We start from the raw sequence: 13,344 nt of genomic DNA, 5'->3' as shown, positions 1-13,344 counted from the left end.
AAAAGGGCTCTTGGTTTCTCAAACGGAAAGACAAGCTGTCAGAAGTAAGTCAGTATTGGAGAGAGGCAGAAGGCTGTACTTGGCAGAGGCTAGGGTAAGAGGTTCCTCAAAGCAGCCTTCTCAAAGGGCATAGAATCAGAAGCCTTCTCCAGCGGCCTCTCCACCAGAGTCTATCCAAAAAAGGAACACCTTGAAGCTGGCTGCGAATGCACAGCTTAGGAGGAAAGCAGTACCTGCATGCTACGAATGTGATCTCTTGATGGTGCCCCAGAAAGGAACTCTGGCACTTGTACTTCCCAAGTGAGCTTAGCTGCACAACGTTTGCCCCACAGTGGCGAGCAGAAACATTGCTACTGGCCAGTGAGCCACCCCATACACCGGGGCAGTAGCACCACACACATCTCCCAGAGAACAGAGACTTCCCAATCCGTGCGTGTTCTCTTCGAATGGAGAGGGTAGTTTGCAGTCTTCGAAGCACAGACATGGCCCACAGCGCTGCAGGAGTGCCATCTCCAAAGTGAATGGGAAGCTGCCCTCCCTCGAGTGGGTAAAAGCCTAACCCCAGCCCTGAAAGCACGTCACCGTGTGCAAAAGAAGAACAGAAAACGGACATTTTTCCCTGCTCGAAAAGGGCTCTTGGTTTCTCAAACGGAAAGACAAGCTGTCAGAAGTAAGTCAGTATTGGAGAGAGGCAGAAGGCTGTACTTGGCAGACGCTCGGGTAAGAGGATCCTCAAAGCAGCCTTCTCAAAGGGCATAGAAGCAGAGGCCTTCTCCAGCGACCTCTCCACCAGAGTCTATCCACAAATGGAACACCTTGAAGCTGGCTGCGAATGCACAGCTTAGGAGGAAAGCAGTACCCGCATGCTACGAATGTGATCTCCTGATGGTGCCCCAGAAAGGAACTCTGGCACTTGTACTTCCCAAGTGAGCTTAGCTGAACAACGTTTGCCCCACAGTGGCGAGCAGATACATTGCTAGTGGCCAGTGAGCCACCCCATACACCGGGGAAGTAGCACCACACACATCTCCCAGAGAACAGAGACTTCCCAATCCGTGCGTGTTCTCTTCGAATGGAGAGGGTAGTTTGCAGTCTGCGAAGCACAGGCATGGCCCACAGCGCTGCAGGAGTGCCATCTCCAAAGTGAATGGGAAGCTGCCCTCCCTTGAGTGGGTAAAAGCCTAACCCCAGCCCTGAAAGCACGTCACCGTGTGCAAAAGAAGAACAGAAAATGGACATTTTTCCCTGCACGAAAAGGGCTCTTGGTTTCTCAAACGGAAAGACAAGCTGTCAGAAGTAAGTCAGTATTGGAGAGACGCAGAAGGCTGTACTTGGCAGACGCTAGGGTAAGAGGTTCCTCAAAGCAGCCCTGTCAAAGGGCATAGAAGCAGAGGCCTTCTCCAGCGGCCTCTCCACCAGAGTCTATCCACAAAAGGAACACCTTGAAGCTGGCTGCGAAAGCACAGCTGAGGAGGAAAGCAGAACCCGCATGCTACGAATGTGATCTCTTGATGGTGCCCCAGAAAGGAACTCATGCACTTGTACTTCCCAAGTGAGCTTAGCTGCACAACGTTTGCCCCACAGTGGCGAGCAGAAACATTGCTAGTGGCCAGTGAGCCACCCCATACACCGGGGCAGTAGCACCACACACAACTCCCAGAGAACAGAGACTTCCAAATCCGTGCGTGTTCTCTTCGAATGGAGAGGGTTGTTTGCAGTCTGCGAAGCACAGACATGGCCCACAGCGCTGCAGGAGTGCCATCTCCAAAGTGAATGGGAAGCTGCCCTCCCTCGAGTGGGTAAAAGCCTAACCACAGCCCTGAAAGCACGTCACCGTGTGCAAAAGAAGAACAGAAAACGGACATTTTTCCCTGCACGAAAAGGGCTCTTGCTTTCTCAAACGGAAAGACAAGCTGTCAAAAGTAAGTCAGTATTGGAGAGAGGCAGAAGGCTGTACTTGGCACACGCTAGGTAAGAGGTTTTTCAAAGCAGCCTTCTCAAAGGGCATAGAAGCAGAAGCCTTCTCCAACGGCCTCTCCACCAGAGTCTATCCACAAATGGAACACCCTGAAGCTGGCTGCGAATGCACAGCATAGGAGGAAAGCAGTACCCGCATGCTACGAATGTGATCTCTTGATGGTGCCCCAGAAAGGAACTCTGGCACTTGTACTTCCCAAGTGAGCTTAGCTGCACAACGTTTGCCCCACAGTGGCGAGCAGAAACATTGCTAGTGGCCAGTGAGCCACCCCATACACCGGGGCAGTAGCACCACACACAACTCCCAGAGAACAGAGACTTCCCAATCCGTGCGTGTTCTCTTCGAATGGAGAGGGTAGTTTGCAGTCTGCGAAGCACAGACATGGCCCACAGCGCTGCAGGAGTGCCATCTCCAAAGTGAATGGGAAGCTGCCCTCCCTCGAGTGGGTAAAAGCCTAACCACAGCCCTGAAAGCACGTCACCGTGTGCAAAAGAAGAACAGAAAAAGGACATTTTTCCCTGCACGAAAAGGGCTCTTGGTTTCTCAAACGGAAAGACAAGCTGTCAGAAGTAAGTCAGTATTGGAGAGAGGCAGAAGGCTGTACTTGGCAGAGGCTAGGGTAATAGGTTCCTCAAAGCAGCCCTCTCAAAGGGCATAGAAGCAGAGGCCTTCTCCAGCGGCCTCTCCTCCAGAGTCTATCCACAAAAGGAACACCTTGAAGCTGGCTCTGAATGCACAGCTTAGGAGGAAAGCAGTACCCGCATGCTACGAATGTGATCTCTTGATGGTGCCCCAGAAAGGAACTCTGGCACTTGTACTTCCCAAGTGAGCTTAGCTGCACAACGTTTGCCCCACAGTGGCGAGCAGAAACATTGCTAGTGGCCAGTGAGCCACCCCATACACCGGGGCAGTAGCACCACACACAACTCCCAGAGAACAGAGACTTCCCAATCCGTGCGTGTTCTCTTCGAATGGAGAGGGTAGTTTGCAGTCTGCGAAGCACAGACATGGCCCACAGCGCTGCAGGAGTGCCATCTCCAAAGTGAATGGGAAGCTGCCCTCCCTCGAGTGGGTAAAAGCCTAACCACAGCCCTGAAAGCACGTCACCGTGTGCAAAAGAAGAACAGAAAACGGACATTTTTCCCTGCACGAAAAGGGCTCTTGCTTTCTTAAACGGAAAGACAAGCTGTCAGAAGTAAGTCAGTATTGGGGAGAGGCAGAAGGCTGTACGTGGCAGACGCTAGGGTAAGAGGTTCCTCAAAGAAGCCTTCTCAAAGGGCATAGAAGCAGAGGCCTTCTCCAGCGGCCTCTCCACCAGAGTCTATCCACAAAAGGAACACCTTGAAGCTGGCTGCGAATGCACAGCTTAGGAGGAAAGCAGTACCCGCATGCTACGAATGTGATCTCTTGATGGTGCCCCAGAAAGGAACTCTGGCACTTGTACTTCCCAAGTGAGCTTAGTTGCACAACGTTTGCCCCACAGTGGAGAGCAGAAACATTGCTAGTGGCGAGTGAGCCACCCCATACACCGGGGCAGTAGCACCACACACATCTCCCAGAGAACAGAGACTTCCCAATCCGTGCGTGTTCTCTTCGAATGGAGAGGTTAGTTTACAGTCTGCGAAGCACAGTCATGACCCACAGCGCTGCAGGAGTGCCATCTCCAAAGTGAATGGGAAGCTGCCCTCCCTCGAGTGGGTAAAAGCCTAACCCAGGCCTGAAAGCACGTCACCGTGTGCAAAAGAAGAACAGAAAACGGACATTTTTCCCTGCACGAAAAGGGCTCTTGCTTTCTCAAACGGAAAGACAAGCTGTCAGAAGTAAGTCAGTATTGGAGAGAGGCAGAAGGCTGTACTTGCCAGAGGCTAGGGTAAGAGGTTCCTCAAAGCAGCCTTCTCAAAGGGCATAGAAGCAGAAGCCTTCTCCAGCGGCCTCTCCACCAGAGTCTATCCACAAAAGGAACACCTTGAAGGTGGCTGCGAATGCACCGATTAGGAGGAAAGCAGTACCCGCATGCTACGAATGTGATCTCTTGATGGTGCCCCAGAAAGGAACTCTGGCACTTGTACTTCCCAAGTGAGCTTAGCTGCACAACGTTTGCCCCACAGTGGCGAGCAGAAACATTGCTAGTGGCCAGTGAGCCACCCCATACACCGGGGCAGTAGCACCACACACAACTCCCAGAGAACAGAGACTTCCCAATCCGTGCGTGTTCTCTTCGAATGGAGAGGGTAGTTTACAGTCTGCGAAGCACAGTCTTGGCCCACAGCGCTGCAGGAGTGCCATCTCCAAAGTGAATGGGAAGCTGCCCTCCCTCGAGTGGGTAAAAGCCTAAACCAGGCCTGAAAGCACGTCACCGTGTGCAAAAGAAGACCAGAAAATGGACATTTTTCCCTGCACGAAAAGGGCTCTTGGTTTCTCAAACGGAAAGACAAGCTGTCAAAAGTAAGTCAGTATTGGAGAGAGGCAGAAGGCTGTACTTGGCACACGCTAGGGTAAGAGGTTCCTCAAAGCAGCCTTCTCAAAGGGCATAGAAGCAGAAGCCTTCTCCAGCGGCCTCTCCACCAGAGTCTATCCACAAAAGGAACACCTTGAAGCTGGCTGCGAATGCACAGCTGAGGAGGAAAGCAGTACCCGCATGCTACGAATGTGATCTCTTGATGGTGCCCCAGAAAGGAACTCTGGCACTTGTACTTCCCAAGTGAGCTTAGCTGCACAACGTTTGCCCCACAGTGGCGAGCAGAAACATTGCTAGTGGCCAGTGAGCCACCCCATACACGGGGGCAGTAGCACCACACACAACTCCCAGAGAACAGAGACTTCCCAATCCGTGCGTGTTCTCTTCGAATGGAGAGGGTAGTTTACAGTCTGCGAAGCACAGTCATGGCCCACAGCGCTGCAGGAGTGCCATCTCCAAAGTGAATGGGAAGCTGCCCTCCCTCGAGTGGGTAAAAGCCTAACTCCGGCCTGAAAGCACGTCACCGTGTGCAAAAGAAGAACAGAAAACGGACATTTTTCCCTGCACGAAAAGGGCTCTTGGTTTCTCAAACGGAAAGACAAGCTGTCAAAAGTAAGTCAGTATTGGAGAGAGGCAGAAGGCTGTACTTGGCACACGCTAGGGTAAGAGGTTCCTCAAAGCAGCCTTCTCAAAGGGCATAGAAGCAGATGCCTTCTCCAGCGGCCTCTCCACCAGAGTCTATCCACAAAAGGAACACCTTGAAGCTGGCTGCGAATGCACAGCTGAGGAGGAAAGCAGTACCCGCATGCTACGAATGTGATCTCTTGATGGTGCCCCAGAAAGGAACTCTGGCACTTGTACTTCCCAAGTGAGCTTAGCTGCACAACGTTTGCCCCACAGTGGCGAGCAGAAACATTGCTAGTGGCCAGTGAGCCACCCCATACACCGGGGCAGTAGCACCACACACAACTCCCAGAGAACAGAGACTTCCCAATCCGTGCGTGTTCTCTTCGAATGGAGAGGGTAGTTTGCAGTCTGCGAAGCACAGACATGGCCCACAGAGCTGCAGGAGTGCCATCTCCAAAGTGTATGGGAAGCTGCCCTCCCTCGAGTGGGTAAAAGCCTAACCCAGGCCTGAAAGCACGTCACCGTGTGCAAAAGAAGAACAGAAAACGGACATTTTTCCCTGCACGAAAAGGGCTCTTGCTTTCTCAAACGGAAAGACAAGCTGTCAGAAGTAAGTCAGTATTGGAGAGAGGCAGAAGGCTGTACTTGGCAGAGGCTAGGGTAAGAGGTTCCTCAAAGCAGCCCTCTCAAAGGGCATAGAAGCAGAGGCCTTATACAGCGGCCTCTCCACCAGAGTCTATCCACAAAAGGAACACCTTGAAGCTGGCTGCGAATGCACATCTTAGGAGGAAAGCAGTACCCGCATGCTACGAATGTGATCTCTTGATGGTGCCCCAGAAAGGAACTCTGGCACTTGTACTTCCCAAGTGAGCTTAGCTGCACAACGTTTGCCCCACAGTGGCGAGCAGAAACATCGCTAGTGGCCAGTGAGCCACCCCATACACCGGGGCAGTAGCACCACACACAATTCCCAGAGAACAGAGACTTCCCAATCCGTGCGTGTTCTCTTCGAATGGAGAGGGTAGTTTGCAGTCTGCGAAGCACAGACATGGCCCACAGCGCTGCAGGAGTGCCATCTCCAAAGTGAATGGGAAGCTGCCCTCCCTCGAGTGGGTAAAAGCCTAACCACAGCCCTGAAAGCACGTCACCTTGTGCAAAAGAAGAACAGAAAACGGACATTTTTCCCTGCACGAAAAGGGCTCTTGGTTTCTCAAACGGAAAGACAAGCTGTCAAAAGTAAGTCAGTATTGGAGAGAGGCAGAAGGCTGTACTTGGCACACGCTAGGGTAAGAGGTTCCTCAAAGAAGCCTTCTCAAAGGGCATAGAAGCAGAAGCCTTCTCCAGCGGCCTCTCCACCAGAGTCTATCCACAAAAGGAACACCTTGAAGGTGGCTGCGAATGCACTGATTAGGAGGAAAGCAGTACCCGCATGCTACGAATGTGATCTCTTGATGGTGCCCCAGAAAGGAACTCTGGCACTTGTACTTCCCAAGTGAGCTTAGCTGCACAACGTTTGCCCCACAGTGGCGAGCAGAAACATTGCTAGTGGCCAGTGAGCCACCCCATACACCGGGGCAGTAGCACCACACACAACTCCCAGAGAACAGAGACTTCCCAATCCGTGCGTGTTCTTTTCGAATGGAGAGGGTAGTTTGCAGTCTGCGAAGCACAGACATGGCCCACAGCGCTGCAGGAGTGCCATCTCCAAAGTGAATGGGAAGCTGCCCTCCCTCGAGTGGGTAAAAGCCTAACCACAGCCCTGAAAGCACGTCACCGTGTGCAAAAGAAGAACAGAAAACGGACATTTTTCCCTGCACGAAAAGGGCTCTTGCTTTCTCAAACGGAAAGACAAGCTGTCAAAAGTAAGTCAGTATTGGAGAGAGGCAGAAGGCTGTACTTGGCACACGCTAGGTAAGAGGTTTTTCAAAGCAGCCTTCTCAAAGGGCATAGAAGCAGAAGCCTTCTCCAGCGGCCTCTCCACCAGAGTCTATCCACAAAAGGAACACCTTGAAGCTGGCTGCGAATGCACAGCTGAGGAGGAAAGCAGTACCCGCATGCTACGAATGTGATCTCTTGATGGTGCCCCAGAAAGGAACTCTGGCACTTGTACTTCCCAAGTGAGCTTAGCTGCACAACGTTTGCCCCACAGTGGCGAGCAGAAACATTGCTAGTGGCCAGGGAGCCACCCCATACACCGGGGCAGTAGCACCACACACAACTCCCAGAGAACAGAGACTTCCCAATCCGTGCGTGTTCTCTTCGAATGGAGAGGGTAGTTTGCAGTCTGCGAAGCACAGACATGGCCCACAGCGCTGCAGGAGTGCCATCTCCAAAGTGAATGGGAAGCTGCCCTCCCTCGAGTGGGTAAAAGCCTAACCACAGCCCTGAAAGCACGTCACCGTGTGCAAAAGAAGAACAGAAAACGGACATTTTTCCCTGCACGAAAAGGGCTCTTGCTTTCTCAAACGGAAAGACAAGCTGTCAAAAGTAAGTCAGTATTGGAGAGAGGCAGAAGGCTGTACTTGGCACACGCTAGGGTAAGAGGTTCCTCAAAGAAGCCTTCTCAAAGGGCATAGAAGCAGAGGCCTTCTCCAGCGGCCTCGGCACCAGAGTCTATCCACAAAAGGAACACTTTGAAGCTGGCTGCGAATGCACAGCTTAGGAGGAAAGCAGTACCCGCATGCTACGAATGTGATCTCTTGATGGTGCCCCAGAAAGGAACTCTGGCACTTGTACTTCCCAAGTGAGCTTAGCTGCACAACGTTTGCCCCACAGTGGCGAGCAGAAATATTGCTAGAGGCGAGTGAGCCACCCCATACACCGGGGCAGTAGCACCACACACATCTCCCAGAGAACAGAGACTTCCCAATCCGTGCGTGTTCTCTTCGAATGGAGAGGGTAGTTTACAGTCTGCGAAGCACAGTCTTGGCCCACAGCGCTGCAGGAGTGCCATCTCCAAAGTGAATGGGAAGCTGCCGTCCCTCGAGTGGGTAAAAGCCTAAAGCAGGCCTGAAAGCACGTCACCGTGTGCAAAAGAAGATTAGAAAACGGACATTTTTCCCTGCACGAAAAGGGCTCTTGGTTTCTCAAACGGAAAGACAAGCTGTCAAAAGTAAGTCAGTATTGGAGAGAGGCAGAAGGCTGTACTTGGCAGAGGCTAGGGTAAGAGGTTCCTCAAAGCAGCCTTCTCAAAGGGCATAGAAGCAGAAGCCTTCTCCAGCGGCCTCTCCACCAGAGTCTATCCACAAAAGGAACACCTTGAAGCTGGCTGCGAATGCACAGCTGAGGAGGAAAGCAGTACCCGCATGCTACGAATGTGATCTCTTGATGGTGCCCCAGAAAGGAACTCTGGCACTTGTACTTCCCAAGTGAGCTTAGCTGCACAACGTTTGCCCCACAGTGGCGAGCAGAAACATTGCTAGTGGCCAGTGAGCCACCCCATACACCGGGGCAGTAGCACCACACACAACTCCCAGAGAACAGAGACTTCCCAATCCGTGCGTGTTCTCTTCGAATGGAGAGGGTAGTTTGCAGTCTGCGAAGCACAGACATGGCCCACAGCGCTGCAGGAGTGCCATCTCCAAAGTGAATGGGAAGCTGCCCTCCCTCGAGTGGGTAAAAGCCTAAGCACAGCCCTGAAAGCACGTCACCGTGTGCAAAAGAAGAACAGAAAACGGACATTTTTCCCTGCACGAAAAGGGCTCTTGCTTTCTCAAACGGAAAGACAAGCTGTCAGAAGTAAGTCAGTATTGGAGAGAGGCAGAAGGCTGTACTTGGCAGAGGCTAGGGTAAGAGGTTCCTCAAAGCAGCCCTCTCAAAGGGCATAGAAGCAGAGGCCTTATCCAGCGGCCTCTCCACCAGAGTCTATCCACAAAAGGAACACCTTGAAGCTGGCTGCGAATGCACATCTTAGGAGGAAAGCAGTACCCGCATGCTACGAATGTGATCTCTTGATGGTGCCCCAGAAAGGAACTCTGGCACTTGTACTTCCCAAGTGAGCTTAGCTGCACAACGTTTGCCCCACAGTGGCGAGCAGAAACATTGCTAGTGGCCAGTGAGCCACCCCATACACCGGGGCAGTAGCACCACACACAACTCCCAGAGAACAGAGACTTCCCAATCCGTGCGTGTTCTCTTCGAATGGAGAGGGTAGTTTGCAGTCTGCGAAGCACAGACATGGCCCACAGCGCTGCAGGAGTGCCATCTCCAAAGTGAATGGGAAGCTGCCCTCCCTCGAGTGGGTAAAAGCCTAACCACAGCCCTGAAAGCACGTCACCTTGTGCAAAAGAAGAACAGAAAACGGACATTTTTCCCTGCACGAAAAGGGCTCTTGCTTTCTGAAACGGAAAGACAAGCTGTCAAAAGTAAGTCAGTATTGGAGAGAGGCAGAAGGCTGTACTTGGCACACGCTAGGGTAAGAGGTTCCTCAAAGAAGCCTTCTCAAAGGGCATAGAAGCAGAAGCCTTCTCCAGCGGCCTCTCCACCAGAGTCTATCCACAAAAGGAACACCTTGAAGGTGGCTGCGAATGCACTGATTAGGAGGAAAGCAGTACCCGCATGCTACGAATGTGATCTCTTGATGGTGCCCCAGAAAGGAACTCTGGCACTTGTACTTCCCAAGTGAGCTTAGCTGCACAACGTTTGCCCCACAGTGGCGAGCAGAAACATTGCTAGTGGCCAGTGAGCCACCCCATACACCGGGGCAGTAGCACCACACACAACTCCCAGAGAACAGAGACTTCCCAATCCGTGCGTGTTCTTTTCGAATGGAGAGGGTAGTTTGCAGTCTGCGAAGCACAGACATGGCCCACAGCGCTGCAGGAGTGCCATCTCCAAAGTGAATGGGAAGCTGCCCTCCCTCGAGTGGGTAAAAGCCTAACCACAGCCCTGAAAGCACGTCACCTTGTGCAAAAGAAGAACAGAAAACGGACATTTTTCCCTGCACGAAAAGGGCTCTTGCTTTCTCAAACGGAAAGACAAGCTGTCAAAAGTAAGTCAGTATTGGAGAGAGGCAGAAGGCTGTACTTGGCACACGCTAGGGTAAGAGGTTCCTCAAAGAAGCCTTCTCAAAGGGCATAGAAGCAGAAGCCTTCTCCAGCGGCCTCTCCACCAGAGTCTATCCACATAAGGAACACCTTGAAGCTGGCTGCAAAAGCACAGCTGAGGAGGAAAGCAGTACCCGCATGCTACGAATGTGATCTCTTGATGGTGCCCCAGAAAGGAACTCTGGCACTTGTACTTCCCAAGTGAGCTTAGCTGCACAACGTTTGCCCCACAGTGGCGAGCAGAAACATTGCTAGTGGCCAGTGAGCCACCCCATACACCGGGGCAGTAGCACCACACACAACTCCCAGAGAACAGAGACTTCCCAATCCGTGCGTGTTCTCTTCGAATGGAGAGGGTAGTTTGCAGTCTGCGAAGCACAGACATGGCCCACAGCGCTGCAGGAGTGCCATCTCCAAAGTGAATGGGAAGCTGCCCTCCCTCGAGTGGGTAAAAGCCTAACCACAGCCCTGAAAGCACGTCACCGTGTGCAAAAGAAGAACAGAAAACGGACATTTTTCCCTGCACGAAAAGGGCTCTTGGTTTCTCAAACGGAAAGACAAGCTGTCAGAAGTAAGTCAGTATTGGAGAGAGGCAGAAGGCTGTACTTGGCAGAGGCTAGGGTAAGAGATTCCTCAAAGCAGCCCTCTCAAAGGGCATAGAAGCAGAAGCCTTCTCCAGCGGCCTCTCCTCCAGAGTCTATCCACAAAAGGAACACCTTGAAGCTGGCTGCGAATGCACAGCTTAGGAGGAAAGCAGTACCCGCATGCTACGAATGTGATCTCTTGATGGTGCCCCAGAAAGGAACTCTGGCACTTGTACTTCCCAAGTGAGCTTAGCTGCACAACGTTTGCCCCACAGTGGCGAGCGGAAACATTGCTAGTGGCCAGTGAGCCACCCCATACACCGGGGCAGTAGCACCACACACAACTCCCAGAGAACAGAGACTTCCCAATCCGTGCGTGTTCTCTTCGAATGGAGAGGGTAGTTTGCAGTCTGCGAAGCACAGACATGGCCCACAGCGCTGCAGGAGTGCCATCTCCAAAGTGAATGGGAAGCTGCCCTCCCTCGAGTGGGTAAAAGCCTAACCACAGCCCTGAAAGCACGTCACCGTGTGCAAAAGAAGAACAGAAAACGGACATTTTTCCCTGCACGAAAAGGGCTCTTGCTTTCTCAAACGGAAAGACAAGCTGTCAGAAGTAAGTCAGTATTGGACAGAGGCAGAAGGCTGTACTTGGCAGAGGCTAGGGTAAGAGGTTCCTCAAAGCAGCCCTCTCAAAGGGCATAGAAGCAGAGGCCTTCTCCAGCGGCCTCTCCACCAGAGTCTATCCACAAAAGGAACACCTTGAAGCTGGCTGCGAATGCACATCTTAGGAGGAAAGCAGTACCCGCATGCTACGAATGTGATCTCTTGATGGTGCCCCAGAAAGGAACTCTGGCACTTGTACTTCCCAAGTGAGCTTAGCTGCACAACGTTTGCCCCACAGTGGCGAGCAGAAACATTGCTAGTGGCCAGTGAGCCACCCCATACACCGGGGCAGTAGCACCACACACAACTCCCAGAGAACAGAGACTTCCCAATCCGTGCGTGTTCTCTTCGAATGGAGAGGGTAGTTTGCAGTCTGCGAAGCACAGACATGGCCCACAGCGCTGCAGGAGTGCCATCTCCAAAGTGAATGGGAAGCTGCCCTCCCTCGAGTGGGTAAAAGCCTAACCACAGCCCTGAAAGCACGTCACCGTGTGCAAAAGAAGAACAGAAAAAGGACATTTTTCCCTGCACGAAAAGGGCTCTTGGTTTCTCAAACGGAAAGACAAGCTGTCAGAAGTAAGTCAGTATTGGAGAGAGGCAGAAGGCTGTACGTGGCAAAGGCTAGGGTAAGAGGTTCCTCAAAGAAGCCTTCTCAAAGTGCATAGAAGCAGAGGCCTTCTCCAGCGGCCTCTCCACCAGAGTCTATCCACAAAAGGAACACCTTGAAGCTGGCTGCGAATGCACATCTTAGGAGGAAAGCAGTACCCGCATGCTACGAATGTGATCTCTTGATGGTGCCCCAGAAAGGAACTCTGGCACTTGTACTTCCCAAGTGAGCTTAGCTGCACAACGTTTGCCCCACAGTGGCGAGCAGAAACATTGCTAGTGGCCAGTGAGCCACCCCATACACGGGGGTAGTAGCACCACACACAACCCCCAGAGAACAGAGACTTCCCAATCCGTGCGTGTTCTCTTCGAATGGAGAGGGTAGTTTGCAGTCTGCGAAGCACAGACATGGCCCACAGCGTTGCAGGAGTGCCATCTCCAAAGTGAATGGGAAGCTGCCCTCCCTCGAGTGGGTAAAAGCCTAACCACAGCCCTGAAAGCACGTCACCGTGTGCAAAAGAAGAACAGAAAACGGACATTTTTCCCTGCACGAAAAGGGCTCTTGCTTTCTCAAACGGAAAGACAAGCTGTCAAAAGTAAGTCAGTATTGGAGAGAGGCAGAAGGCTGTATTTCGCACACGCTAGGGTAAGAGGTTCCTCAAAGAAGCCTTCTCAAAGGGCATAGAAGCAGAGGCCTTCTCCAGCGGCCTCTCCACCAGAGTCTATCCACAAAAGGAACACTTTGATGCTGGCTGCGAATGCACAGCTTAGGAGGAAAGCAGTACCCGCATGCTACGAATGTGATCTCTTGATGGTGCCCCAGAAAGGAACTCTGGCACTTGTACTTCCCAAGTGAGCTTAGCTGCACAACGTTTGCCCCACAGTGGCGAGCAGAAACATTGCTAGTGGCCAGTGAGCCACCCCATACACCGGGGCTGTAGCACCACACACATCTCCCAGAGAACAGAGACTTCCCAATCCGTGCGTGTTCTCTTCGAATGGAGAGGGTAGTTTACAGTCTGCGAAGCACAGTCATGGCCCACAGCGCTGCAGGAGTGCCATCTCCAAAGTGAATGGGAAGCTGCCCTCCCTCGAGTGGGTAAAAGCCTAACTCAGGCCTGAAAGCACGTCACCGTGTGCAAAAGAAGAACAGAAAACGGACATTTTTCCCTGCACGAAAAGGGCTCTTGGTTTCTCAAACGGAAAGACAAGCTGTCAAAAGTAAGTCAGTATTGGAGAGAGGCAGAAGGCTGTAGTTGGTAGAGGCTAGGGTAAGAGGTACCTCAAAGCAGCCTTCTCAAAGGGCATAGAAGCAGAAGCCTTCTCCAGCGGCCTCTCCACCAGAGTCTATCCACAAAAGGAACACCTTGAAGCTGGCTGCGA

The sequence above is a fragment of the Kogia breviceps genome, chromosome 7 (assembly GCF_026419965.1).
Source record: "Kogia breviceps isolate mKogBre1 chromosome 7, mKogBre1 haplotype 1, whole genome shotgun sequence".
Lineage (NCBI taxonomy): Eukaryota > Metazoa > Chordata > Mammalia > Artiodactyla > Physeteridae > Kogia > Kogia breviceps.
The sequence above is the reverse complement of the archived record's forward strand: the minus strand, read 5'-3'. Positions refer to the sequence as shown.